The sequence below is a fragment of the Pseudophryne corroboree genome, chromosome 1 (assembly GCF_028390025.1).
Source record: "Pseudophryne corroboree isolate aPseCor3 chromosome 1, aPseCor3.hap2, whole genome shotgun sequence".
Taxonomy (NCBI): domain Eukaryota; kingdom Metazoa; phylum Chordata; class Amphibia; order Anura; family Myobatrachidae; genus Pseudophryne; species Pseudophryne corroboree.
Window position 1 is genome coordinate 514,855,859 of NC_086444.1, and position 13,738 is coordinate 514,869,596.

The 13,738-nt window shown below is 46.5% G+C and overlaps 1 pseudogene; it reads right to left on the minus strand.

Moving 5' to 3' along the window:
* Positions 1-13,245: 13,245 nt before the first annotated feature.
* LOC134942057 (5S ribosomal RNA) lies at positions 13,246-13,364 on the minus strand (annotated as a pseudogene).
* Between the last annotated feature and the right edge of the window lie 374 nt (positions 13,365-13,738).

A 13,738-nucleotide genomic window follows, 5' to 3' on the forward strand; every position in this document is an offset into this window, starting at 1 on the left:
GAGTGGGGTCATCGGTGATCATTAAAAAGGCTGAAAAAAACAATTTTCCTGTTCTAGGGGTATATTAAGGGGCACTGTACCTAGGTGGGGCCTAGATTTGCCACAGACATAACAGTTGCTTTTATTGTGTTTGTTGTCAGCAAGTTTAGGGAACATGAAATAATCAAGGATGTATGTGGCTACGTGTGTATTGGAGGAATTGTACCACAAGGTGGGGACCCCATCTGTTTGTGTGATGTCGACTTCACATATTGTGAGGTGAATGAGGGCCAGTAGGGCTATCGAGATAGTCCCCAGGATAGAGATAGGGGGCAGGTTCTTCATCTTCTTCTGTTCTTCTTTCTTCGCTAGGTGGGAGGTCAGGGCTGTCTGCCCCGGTTCGTACCTCACTGGAATCACTTGCTTCCCTCTCTAGGTCTGGTCTAGGAACCTTTTTTACTCGGGATGCATGGATCCAGGCAGGACTTTCCTCTGTCAGGACTGCTGTTCGGGTAACTGCTACGACCTCTGTCTCTGGACCATAGGTGAAGTCTCCTGGGCTCTTGTTCCTGGGGAGCACCTTCACCACGACTCTGTCTCCGACTTTAAAGGGGTGTGTAGGTTCCTGTGGATTCAAAGGGTTTTTACAAACAACCTCATGTTCAATTTCATTCAGTTTTGTTATCAGGGACCTGACATACTCTTCCCTGATGAGTTCTAGATCTCCTTCCTGTATTACTAGTGGTTTCTTAGCCCAGGGTGTAGGAAAAGGGTCTACCCATTAGTATTTCAAAGGGTGAGTATCCTAGAGTTTTTTGTGGGGTATTCAAGATGCTGGTGTTTAGCTTTATTAGGGTTGTTCCTGAGGCAAGTGATGCATCTGCTAACATACTGGTCCACAAGTGATTTGGCATTAGTAACATAAAAATCATTGGTTAGTAGGAGGAGTGTTGTGGCTTCACCACGGTGACCAACACCACGGCACTGGGCAACGAGCAAAGGGGCACTGGACTGGGGTACACAGGGTTTCCCCTCTTTGCAGATTAATCCTGATTTAGGATTTTTTCTGCAGAATTGGGTAAGTTCAGTCGGAGAGATCAGTATTAGTCGCAGCAGCTTGAAGTTGAGTGAGCAGATGGACGTTGTCAAGGGAGGGACATGCTCTAGTGAGTGCAATGAGTTCTGCAGCTTGCGCGGACTGATAAGGTATTGGTAGGGTTTCCAACACAGTGTCAGGGAGGGTGACAATGGCATAGCCAGCCTGGTATGTATTGTCATTGGGCCCACTACAGGAGCCGTCAACAAAAACTATGTCTGCGCCTGGTATGGGAACGGGAGACATGTCAAGTCTGGGAGAGGTTTCAGCTTCAATGGAAGCAGCACAGTCATGTAGGTCGGGTGGTTCATCCTCGGGACCTTTCAAGCCTAAAAGGGCATTGAGAATGGGTGCAGGGCCAGAAGAACTAGCAGTGTACTTAATGGTAAGGGTAGGGTTACTCAAAAGGAGTACTTCATATCCACTAAGGCGTTGTGCTGACATGTGCTGTGTGTGCAAGCCTTTAAGTATTGCCAGGACATCATGTGTGGTGTGGAGTACTGTGATGTGGCCCAAAGTGAGGGTAGTGGCCATTTCTGCAACCATTGCACAGGCTGCCAAAGCCCTGAGGCAGGCAGGCATACCTTGCACAGACACTGGCATGACTTTGGAAAAAAATGCCACGGGGCGCAACTTCCCTCCATGAAACTGTGTGAGCACCCCCGCCATGGTTTTACAATTGTCCCATGCATATAGATGGAAAGGTAGCACATAATTGGGGAGGCCAAGTGCCGGACTTTTTATCAACATACATTTTAAACTTTCATATGCAGTTAACATTTCTTGTGACCATTGTACAGTTCTAGGTCTGTCCTTCAGTGTGGCTTGTCTCAAAATGTTATCATAATAGGAGCAATCAGATATCCACTGTCTGCAGTAATTTACCATACCCAGGAAGGACAGTAGTTCCTTCTGGGTAGTTGGGGTGACCAGGCCCAATACAGACTGTATGCGTTGTGGACTGACTTTCCTCTCTCCCTGAGTGAGCACAAAACCTAAGTAATCAACATGCTTTTTACACCATTGCATTTTTATTTTGGACACCTTGTGTCCACATTCACAAAGCCAGTTTAGTAATGAAACACCATCCTCTCGGCAGGCCTCCTCAGTTTTACTACAGAGCAGCAGATCATCTGCATACTGTAGCAGGACTGAACCATGGTGAGGTTGCCAGGGCCTCAATGTGGCCTGGAGACAACAGGTGCGTCAATAATCTGCACCAGGTAAGTTGTTTACCCTCAAAAGAAAAGGCAAAAAGTAATTGTGTCTGTGAATCTACAGGTATGCTGAAAAAAAGGCATTCTTCAAATCAATTACAGAGAAGAACGCAGCATCTGCAGGGATTGCAGAAATGAGTGAGTTTACATCTGGAACAATTGGTGCAATTGGGACAATTAGCTGATTGATCGCTCTGAGATTCTGTACAAATCTTATACTGCCATCAGCTTTGGCAACAGGGTTCACAGGAGTACAGTATGGTGATACAATATGTCTGAGAATACCCTGTTGTAAGAATTGCTGTATCATGGGGCGGAGACCTTCTATCTTTTCTGGTGAGAGGGGATACTGCATAGGTCAGAACACAAAACACTGGTTGTTGCACCGCTGTCCACTAAAAAGGGAATTTTACTTCCATTTATAATAAGTGGCAGCAGAGGTGAATCTTTACTATGACGGGTGAGTTGAATAAAGGCTGGGATGCCCTCCTCCGGGCCCCGTCAGTGCGCGGGGTCTTTGGAATCTTCCCTGACTGCGGGGCCGGCTCTGTCTGTCAAAGCGTCCGGAGCTCTGATAGGCATGAGTGGGTGGGGAAATGAGTAAGCTTTCTGAGTTAAGCAAAGGTAAGCCAGCGTCATCTGTCCAGCAGTCCTTAAACCTTTTCCAAAACGCAGTAACAGACTATGAAGGTTTCTGTTTACAAGCTACAGCGACAGGCAAAAAAGCACAGGCAAAGGAGCACGGGTTTTAAAGACCTCCTTCATATGTGTATAGCTGCGTCCTTTGCAAGCTTTGCGCAAATAAGATATACAGCCATCGAGGGTAATAGTGGGCTTGGGACAGTGTTTTACTATTATCTAAACTCTGGGTTATTGGTGCGTTAGGGATAGAGCTAGTGGACGCACTCTCCAGCAGTGGAGCTGGAGGCAATCCCATTTGGTGTGAAAGGGTTACTGCTGCCAAGAGATCTGTGTCCTCAAGCGCAGGATACATTGGAATGCAAGGGGGGGAGGCGAGAGGGATTTAAAAGATTTACAGTTCTCTGCAGTTTCGCTTCTGTGCTAAACTGACATTTTTTCTTAAATCTCCATATAGAAAGGGTAATTACTGCCTTCCCGTAGGAATGGGTCCTGTCCTGCTTTCTCTGTCCATCCCGCTAAATTATCCACCCATGGGTTAACTAAGTAATACTCTGAGGTAGAGTTGCGGGCGACATACATCTTGCATGTCTCACCAGGGAGGGGCGGGGAATATGCAGGTTTTTTTACTCTGACTAGAGCCCATTGTCAGACAGTAATATAAATCAACAGTACAACTTTAAAGGAAAATATCTAAAATTTACAACTCTACTATACATGCATCAGCTAACCAGTTAATTAGTCATTGACAATATCACAATATTATCTGTATAGTGAGAACATGAAATCTTTTGACGGTACGATACTTACCATTCGTACAAGATGTCAGAAAAATACAGCGTTTTAGACAGGAAGCAAGAAAAGTGTTTGAGTAAAGATATCTGGCAGACGAAAACTTACCAGCCGTCTGGACCAAATATAAGAACTTATCTCACTACAAACATACAAGAATATAGACGATCAAATCGAGGTATTCTCTACGTTACGTATAGACTCCCAGGTCTATTTTTTTTAAGTATCCCAGATACTGACGTCTTTGGAGAATTGCGCTTGGACCCCGGGTCCTTTCTCAGACGTATCTTTAAGTCCCAGACATTAAAGATTCTATGGTATCCCTGATACCTGTTTTATGCTTTTACATAAAACTTCGTAATATTAAGTCCCGGACTTAAATATTACCTTGTCACGTGTTCCCGGAACACTGACACGGATTCAGCTTCAGTGTATGACCGCAATCCTGTATGGCAAAGACAGACAATAAATTCTCTATCTTACCATTCAGGGACGATCACTGAATTCCGGACATAGCCCCCAGCTGAAAGGATTTGACCTTATATTCTTTAACCCTCGATGTGATGGCCTCTTAGACGTCTGGAGTGTAAGCTTTTAACCACAAGGTACATGCACAACACAAGCAGTAAAAATTCACACTGTTTTATTATGAGGTTAACAAAAGTATATAAGGCAATGCATATGGGTGTAACTGACATGTCGTTACACTCCCATTGGCTCGTTAATAGTTACCAGGCAGAACAGAAAAGGCGGATGTCCATATATGGGTTTTCTACAAGTTTCTCAAACATTTAACAAGGTTTTTGTAACACAGTATATTTGGGTAGAAAGAACAAGTTTCATCTGGTATGGAACTGACCTTGGATGCCAGACCCACACAGGCCTGGTATCTGTATGAGAGACAAAGGCACCTAGCACAGGGCAGCACGCATCCATGCAAACACATAAGAGTTCATATAGCATGTTTTAACCCTTCACTAGGGAAATAGAAATATTCACTTTTACACTGTAACCACCACAAGGAAACTGATCATATAAAAAGTAATATGTACCAAGACAGAAGAGGTAACCCTTCACATAACATACACAGGAGGTGATGGAATAACTAATAAACACAAAGTGAACGGAGAAGCCCAAAGGCTCAGGAATTGGGTGTCTCCCTAGTGTCAGGAATGCTCAGATGGAATAGAGCGGACAATGAAGCGATGTGTAGTGATTTAACATGTGGAGCACCTGAAATGATGTTGCTAAGAGCAACAGAAAAACCCCCAAAGGGTTACCAACGGGTGTGGGAATAAACTCCTTGGTCAGAGATAGAAATATAGACACAAGGAGAGTATCCACAATCCTAACCCCCACTTGCAGGGCACAGGTTCAGCTTACTGCCACTAAACTGACACCTGGACGCCCTGCACAGTGAGGGAGGATTAAGCAAGCAGGTCTGAGAGTACAGCCGCAAACCTGCTGGGTTCACAGAATAGCAAAAGAACCCCAGCAGGTCAAACAACTGACTCCAGTCTTACTGCTAGGTCCGGATTGGCAGAATGAAGTACCGAATCCCAAGGCCTATTCGCAGTAAGCAACAAGTAAATACAAAGTCACACAATACTAGCTAACTCTCTGGAACTGACTAACAAACAAATATTCAGCAGCATTTGCCTAGCCTGAGAGGATGGTTTATATAGCAGGTGCTGTCCACGCCCCACTCAGACCTCACAGACTGTGAGCACAAAACCAGCGCCGGATTCCCTGCCGTGCACAGAGCCTGTAACCACTACACATTAAAAACCCGGACCGGAGTATCAGCTGCGCTCAGGTTACTTCGCTAACACTTGCCTCCCGGTTGCCATGGCGACGTGGCAGCACAGAGCAGGAGATCCTAACAGTACCCCCCCTCTGACGAGGGGTCAAAGAACCCCTACCACCGGGTTTATCGGGGAACTGCGAGAAGAAAGAGCGTATCAGTCTGGGGGCATGAAGATCACAACTGCGCACCCACGACCGCTCCTCAGGGCCATACCCCTTCCAGTGCACCAAAAATGACAGCCGACCCCGAACCATCTTTGAGTCAAGAACCCTTTCAACCACAAACTCCCTCTGACCCCGTATTAGAAGAGGAGAAGGTCTTCCACTGGAAGAAGGATTACTAACCGCCAGTTTTAAAAGGGAACAATGAAATGTTTTATTGATACCCAATGAACGGGGCAGATCTAACTGAAATGCCACCGGATTGATAACCCTGGTGATCTTATAAGGGCCGATGAACCGGGGGCCAAACTTATGAGATGGCTGTCTCAACTTCAAATTCTTGGTGGACAACCAGACGAAGTCTCCTAATTTGAAGCTGCAGGGTCTTCTCCGCTTATCAAAAACCCTTTTCGTCACTAATGACACAGACACAAGGGCTTTCTTCACTTTCCTCCAAATACCCCTAAGGACCGAAACAACAGAGGAACCACCAGACGTGGAATCCAGGGGGTCAAAAGAATTGGCCTTAGGATGATGCCCATACACACAAAGGAAGGGAGAGATCCCTGTAGCAGAGTGAGCCGCGTTGTTATAGGCAAACTCCGCCATGGACAGATGAGCAACCCAGTCAGTATGACACTTGGAGACATAACCCCTGAGGAACTGCTCCAAGGACTGGTTCACCCTCTCAGTCTGCCCATTAGACTGTGGATGGTAGCCTGACGACAAGCTCACAGAAATCTGGAGATCAGAACAAAATGCCCTCCAGAATTTGGCCACAAACTGGGATCCACGGTCAGAGACCACATCAAGTGGCAACCCGTGGAGGCGCACAACATGCTGCATAAATAACTCAGACAGGCGTCTGGCCGATGGCAACCCAACCAGTGGAACGAAATGCGCCATCTTCGAAAACCTGTCAACGACAACCCAAATGGCTGTCATCCCCGAGGATTTGGGCAAGTCCACCACAAAATCCATGGAAATGTGAGTCCATGGCTTAGACGGAATAGAGAGTGGATGTAATGGGCCGACAGGAACCCCTCTAGGAGTTTTATTTCGGGCACAAACGTCACATGCCCGAACCCACTGATCCACATCCCTAGCCACTGAGGGCCACCACACCGCCCTAGATAGCAACTCCCGAGTTCTGGCAATACCCGGATGCCCTGCCGACCTCTTGGCATGGAATTCCAGGAACACTCGCTGTCTTAACCTAGGAGGCACAAACAAGAGACCTACCGGAAGGTCTGGAGGAGCCTGCTCCTGTGCTTTAAGGACTAATGACAAGAGGTCCTGGGTAATGCCCACTTTAATACATGATGGGGACACAATGGGCAATGGCTCCTCGGTGGTCTCTTGAACTGGAGCAAAACTCTGCGAGAGCGCATCAGCCTTGATGTTTTTTGACCCAGGGCGATATGTTATCAAAAAATTAAAGCGAGCAAAAAACAAAGCCCATCGTGCCTGCCTGGCATTGAGCCGCTTCGCTGACTCTAAATATGCCAGATTCTTATGGTCGGTGAGAATTGAGACCACAAACTTAGCCCCCTCAAGCCAGTGTCTCCACTCCCCGAGTGCATCCTTTATAGCCAACAATTCCCGGTTACCCACATCATAATTCATCTCGGCAGACGAAAATTTACGGGAAAAGTAAGCACAGGGATGAAGGCGATTATCAGACACCCCCATCTGAGAGAGCACTGCCCCAATACCTATCTCAGAGGCATCCACTTCTACCACAAAAGGACGCTCTGGATCTGGGTGTCGCAGCACCTTGGCCGAGACAAATGCCCTTTTGAGACGGGCAAAGGCCGCTTTGGCCTCACAAGACCAGTGAGCAACATCCGCCCCTTTCTTAGTGAGTGCCACCAAGGGGACCACTATAGACGAAAATCCAGCGATAAACCCTCTATAAAAATTCGCAAAGCCCAGAAAACGCTGAAGCGCCTTCAAATTAGTGGGCTGCACCCAATCGAGGACTGCCTGTACCTTAAACCCTCCATTTGGAAACCTGCTGAGGAGATAATATACCCTAGAAATGCGATTTGCTGGACTTCAAACTCGCACTTCTCCAGCTTTGCCCCAAGCTGATGGTCTCTGAGTTTCTGGAGGACTAAGCGTACATGCTTCCGATATTCCTCCAGGGAATGAGAGAAGATTAGGATGTCATCTAGATAAACAACTAAGAATCTATCCAAATATTCCCTGAGCACATCGTTCATGAATTCCTGGAAGACTGCCGGGGCATTAGAGAGCCCAAAAGGCATCACCAAATATTCATAATGCCCTGAGTGGGTATTAAAGGCAGTCTTCCATTCATCCCCCTCTCTTATTCGGATTAGATTGTAAGCTCCGCGTAGGTCAATCTTAGAAAAAATGGTGGCAGTACGAAGCTGGTCAAACAAAACCGAAATGAGAGGCAGTGGGTACGAGTTTTTAATCGTGATACTGTTCAATTCCCTGAAGTCGATGCAGGGTCGCAACGAACCGTCCTTTTTACCCACGAAAAAGAACCCCGACCCAACTGGGGACTGTGAGGGTCTGATAAATCCCTTAGCCAAGTTCTCCTGAATGTACTCTGCCATAGCCTGAGTCTCAGGACGTGACAGGGAGTACAACCTGCTCTTGGGAAGCTTAGCATCCGGCAACAAATCAATGGCACAGTCATAGGGGCGATGGGGAGGTAGTACCTCCGCAACTTTTTTGGAGAACACATCCGCAAAATCTGCATAACATCCTGGCAATCCTGGCAAACTTAGCTGCGAGAGCCTGACTGGAAGGCTCAAGCAACTCCTGAAACAATCACTACCCCAACTAAGAATCTCCCCAGAGACCCAGTCAAATTGAGGGTTATGGGCCCTTAACCAGGGTAACCCCAAAACCAATGGGGCAAAAGAACAGACAGTTACATAAAAAGACAATTTTTCAGAGTGTATGGCTCCAATAAACAAAGGAATTTGGCTGGTACAGGAGGTAATTTTACCCTGGGACAATGGTTCCCCGTTTAACCCACAGATCTCAATCTCTGATGCCAAAGGTACTGAGGGAACAGAGTGTTCCAGGGCGAATTGACGGTCCATGAAAACCCCATCGGCCCCACTGTCAACAAAGGCCTCAGTCTTGACAGTTTGACCGAGGATCTCCAAAGTCACCGGAATGAGAAAAGTCTTTTTAGGAAATTCTGACTTCTGGCCTGACAGGATATTTCCCATCACCCTCAGGCCCTGAAGTTTTCCGGTTTTTCTGGGCATGATACTACAACATGACCTTTATTCCCACAGTACAAACACAAACCCTGCTGTCTCCTCCGCGTCTTCTCACGCGAGGAGAGGCGGGTAGCCCCAATCTGCATAGGCTCCTCGGAATATTCCTCAGAGTCTGAGGTTCCCTTGGGAAAAAAGGAAACTGTGGTCTCCCTTTCAAGCCTACGCTCTCTCAGCCGTCTATCCACCCGGATGGTTAACTGAATGAGCTGATCTAAGCTATCAGGCGAGGGATATTGTACCAGTTGGTCCTTTATCTGGTCAGAAAGGCCTCTTCGGTACTGGTTTCTCAGGGCTGGGTCATTCCACTGGGTATCATGAGCCAACCTCCGAAACTCCGTACTATAAACCTCAGCTGGCCGTCGCCCTTGCTTAAGAACAGTAATCTGAGCCTCGGCTGAAGCCATCTTGTCAGGGTCATCATACAAAATGCCCAGTGCCGTAAAAAAAGCATCAACACTTATAAGCGACGGACAGTCAGGCTGTAACCCATATGCCCAGACCTGTGGGTCTCCTTGTAGCAAGGAAATCACCATGCCCACCCGGTGAATCTCCGACCCAGAAGACTGGGGCCTAAGCCTGAAATATAGCTTACAGCTCTCCTTAAAACAAAAGAACTGCGAGCGATCTCCAGAAAAACGATATGGGAGATTTACTTTCGGCTCCTTAACCCCTGAACTTGCCGCTGCTGCTGCGGGAGCTCCGCTAGCGGCCTGCGGGGTGTTCATTTTAATGGACATCTCATTAAATTGTCGAGTCAGGACCTGCACCTGATCGACCACCTGTTGCAAAGTATTTTGAGGGGTATGCTCCATATTCCCACAAAATTTCAACAGGAGTAGGGCTGCTGAATATGTTACGCACATTAGTGCTAACAGGAGTATACCGGTGTATGAACAGAGAGGGAAGCGAAGCAAACGAACTCACAGACAGTATAACATAACATACACAGGAGGTGATGGAATAACTAATAAACACAAAGTGAACGGAGAAGCCCAAAGGCTCAGGAATTGGGTGTCTCCCTAGTGTCAGGAATGCTCAGATGGAATAGAGCGGACAATGAAGCGATGTGTAGTGATTTAACATGTGGAGCACCTGAAATGATGTTGCTAAGAGCAACAGAAAAAACCCCAAAGGGTTACCAACGGGTGTGGGAATAAACTCCTTGGTCAGAGATAGAAATATAGACACAAGGAGAGTATCCACAATCCTAACCCCCACTTGCAGGGCACAGGTTCAGCTTACTGCCACTAAACTGACACCTGGACGCCCTGCACAGTGAGGGAGGATTAAGCAAGCAGGTCTGAGAGTACAGCCACAAACCTGCTGGGTTCACAGAATAGCAAAAGAACCCCAGCAGGTCAAACAACTGACTCCAGTCTTACTGCTAGGTCCGGATTGGCAGAATGAAGTACCGAATCCCAAGGCCTATTCGCAGTAAGCAACAAGTAAATACAAAGTCACACAATACTAGCTAACTCTCTGGAACTGACTAACAAACAAAGATTCAGCAGCATTTGCCTAGCCTGAGAGGATGGTTTATATAGCAGGTGCTGTCCACGCCCCACTCAGACCTCACAGACTGTGAGCACAAAACCAGCGCCGGATTCCCTGCCGTGCACAGAGCCTGTAACCACTACACATTAAAAACCCGGACCGGAGTATCAGCTGCGCTCAGGTTACTTCGCTAACACTTGCCTCCCGGTTGCCATGGCGACGTGGCAGCACAGAGCAGGAGATCCTAACAATAGGGGAGCCACATCAACTGCTACCCCTAAACACTGTCAAACATCGCTGGGTGTGGCTCCACTATTTGAATAATGGACTGCTTTGCAACTGCTACTGGCAAGGAAGTCCAGCCTTATGGTTCAGGAGATTTTGTGATGAGTCAATGGTATTTGCCTATTATTTATATTGATTTCAGATATAAGTACCTAACCAACCTATTTCCAGTCAGGAGAGATAGTGTCTCAATTATCATAGGTTAACCTGTCAATTGAACTAAACATTGCCGTACCTCTCAGAGAGCAATAGGAGGAGAGGAGACATAGATATTTTGACTCTTAAATGCATTAAAGGAAAGCTTGATAGTCAGCAACTGCATATCTGCTGTGTAAAGGTTAACGACAGCTCTCCCAGTGACCCTAAGTGTTGTGCAAAAATATTTATCCCTTTACCTCAAAGGAGGAACCCTCAGGAGAGCAAGAAGCTAAGCAAGTAGACTTAAGGCTCTTTGGAATAGAGTCAGCCTATCCTTGCAAACCTTATTTTAACATACAGCGGCAGAGCTTGGCCTGTTATCCCAGCATTTACAGCACTGAGCAGGGCAGCATCAGAGGCAGGACGGGGCAGAGAAGGAGGTGGATTATTCTCCTCAGTGCCAGCCTTTTGACAGCATCAATCTGGGGAAGGCCCGCCCGGAGGTGCGGCCTGACAAAGATTGGCAGCGGTGGGCGGAGCATGTCCTGTTGTAAGTCTAATTGCTGATCTTCTGTGATAAACTAACCAGTTAACTTTAGGCATATCCTGTTGTCCAGAAAATAAGACACAATAGACTACAGATTCCCTTACAATAAAATCCATTTACTGTTCTGGTGTGTTCTCGGGCAGTTTCATGGTAGGGCACTTTGATGCTAGCAGTTCTGAACAACATCCTACTACAAGTGAGTCTATTTTAAAAGAAGTATTAAATTTGCTTAAATACCAGCGCTTTTCATTTCTTTCTGATTATCCTTGAAATTCCATAGCAAAGCACGGGTATTCAGCTAGTATATCTATCTATCTATCTATCTATCTATCTATCTATCTATCTATCTATCTATCTATCTGTCTGTCTAGTGGTCTCCAACCTTAATTGGGGTGTGAGCTACTTTCGGAAAATAAAACCTCTGAAGGAGCTACCCCCTCCCCCCAATGCGTGTGCGTTCCTGCAAAAGTGGGTGTGGCCTCACAAAAGTGGGTGTGGCCTCACAACTACACGTAATGCCCCCGCGCGTAGTGCCAGATACACAAATAATGCCCCTCAGCAGTGCCAGATACACAAATAATGCCCCTCAGCAGTGCCATATATACAAACAATGCCTCCCAGCAGTGCCAGATACACAAATAATGCCCCTCAGCAGTGCCATATATACAAAAAATGCCTCCCAGCAGTGCCAGATACACAAATGATGCCCGCAGCAGTGCCAGATACACAAATAATGCCCACCAACAGTGCCAGATACAATTCCCCCCGCAGCGCCATATAAAATGCCCCCCGCAGCGCCAGATAAAATGTTCCCCTGCAGTGTCTGATACAGTGCCCCACACAGTGCTAACTCTTGCTGGCTTCTTCTACTGCCGCCGGTGCTGCTCCTCCTGTATGAGGGACGGAAGGGGAGGAGAGCGCAGCGCGCGCCTCACCTGTGAAGTCCAGAGAGTGGCTGCGGTGAGGGTGACAGAGTCTCCAGCGGCGGCGGGCATTTAAAATATGGTGCCGGTAAGTGAGCCAATCAAAACTCGCGGTCCAGCAGCCAATCAGGTGCCACCACTGCCGGTCCACGAGCTCTGATTGGCTGACGGCCGGCACCATATTAAAAATGAAGGGAGGAGGACTGCCAGTGACTGCCCAAGTCCATGCACTCTGTGAGGTAGACAGATAGATAGATAGATAGATAGATAGATAGATAGATAGATAGATAGATAGATAGATAGATAGATAATATATTGTTGGTGCTTGGTTCATCTGTCGCTCCTTCAGATTACCATGCTTGCGCTAATGCAAGGAACCTGAATTGTAAAGTGGTGTCCACATATGGAACAAATATACAGTAGAAAGAATTTTTCAATTAGAGAAAGATAATGTTAAAACATATATTTATTAATCACTTATAAATTAAAACAAAATACCCTTCTATGATCCAATGAATACACAAGAATTTATAAGTATGCAAAAGAATGTACAAAAATATTAAAATGTTCTGGTCATTAAATCGTGAGAGAGAGATTAGAAAGGTTGCAGACACTGGATAGTCTGACAGCCGTTTCTCCTGACCAGTACAGTTGTTCTGTATTAATGGGACCCAGAGAGGAGGTCAGTGTACATATTTTAGCATAGAAAGACCACTGAATTAGGTCAATTACTATGTACTTTACTGATTACCATTGGCGCCGATAGGCATGCATACAGAATGTATGTCAAAAAGGTCCTAATGAGGAAAAGGATATGAGAAGAAAGAGCAGAAATAGATACAATTAGTGGTGATACTGCTGTTGGTGTCCACCCTTCAGGGGAAGGGGAATAGTTCCTGTCCTACAACACCGGGTATTCCCAGGGAGTCTCCCCTCCCGGTACTGACCCAGCCCAATGCTGTTTAGCTTCCAAGATCGGACGAGATCGGGCATGGGCAGCGTGGTATGATAGTAGGGAGGATATCTGCCAATGAGAGTGCACCTATGTATGAAAATGAAGAGTAACAGAAAAGATAGAATGTGTTGTGCGTGGATTTACTTTCCACGTTAGGAAGGGTAGAACAGCTGTCACTCAGTGGCGCCGTGTACCCTGGATCGGGGATGAGAGTCCACTAGATGATAGGCAGATAGGAAAGAAAAGTAGGATTAAAGATAGAAAAATGTAAGGTTAATTGACCGTTATAATATTAAGGGAACCAATGTCCAATAACGGGATAAGTGGGTCAAAAGGAGTTAATAATCAGGATGCAAAATGACTATACATTCTTAGTATGCACATACCCTGAGTATATGGCTGAAAAAAACCTAAAATCATTATAGGTAAGAAAAAG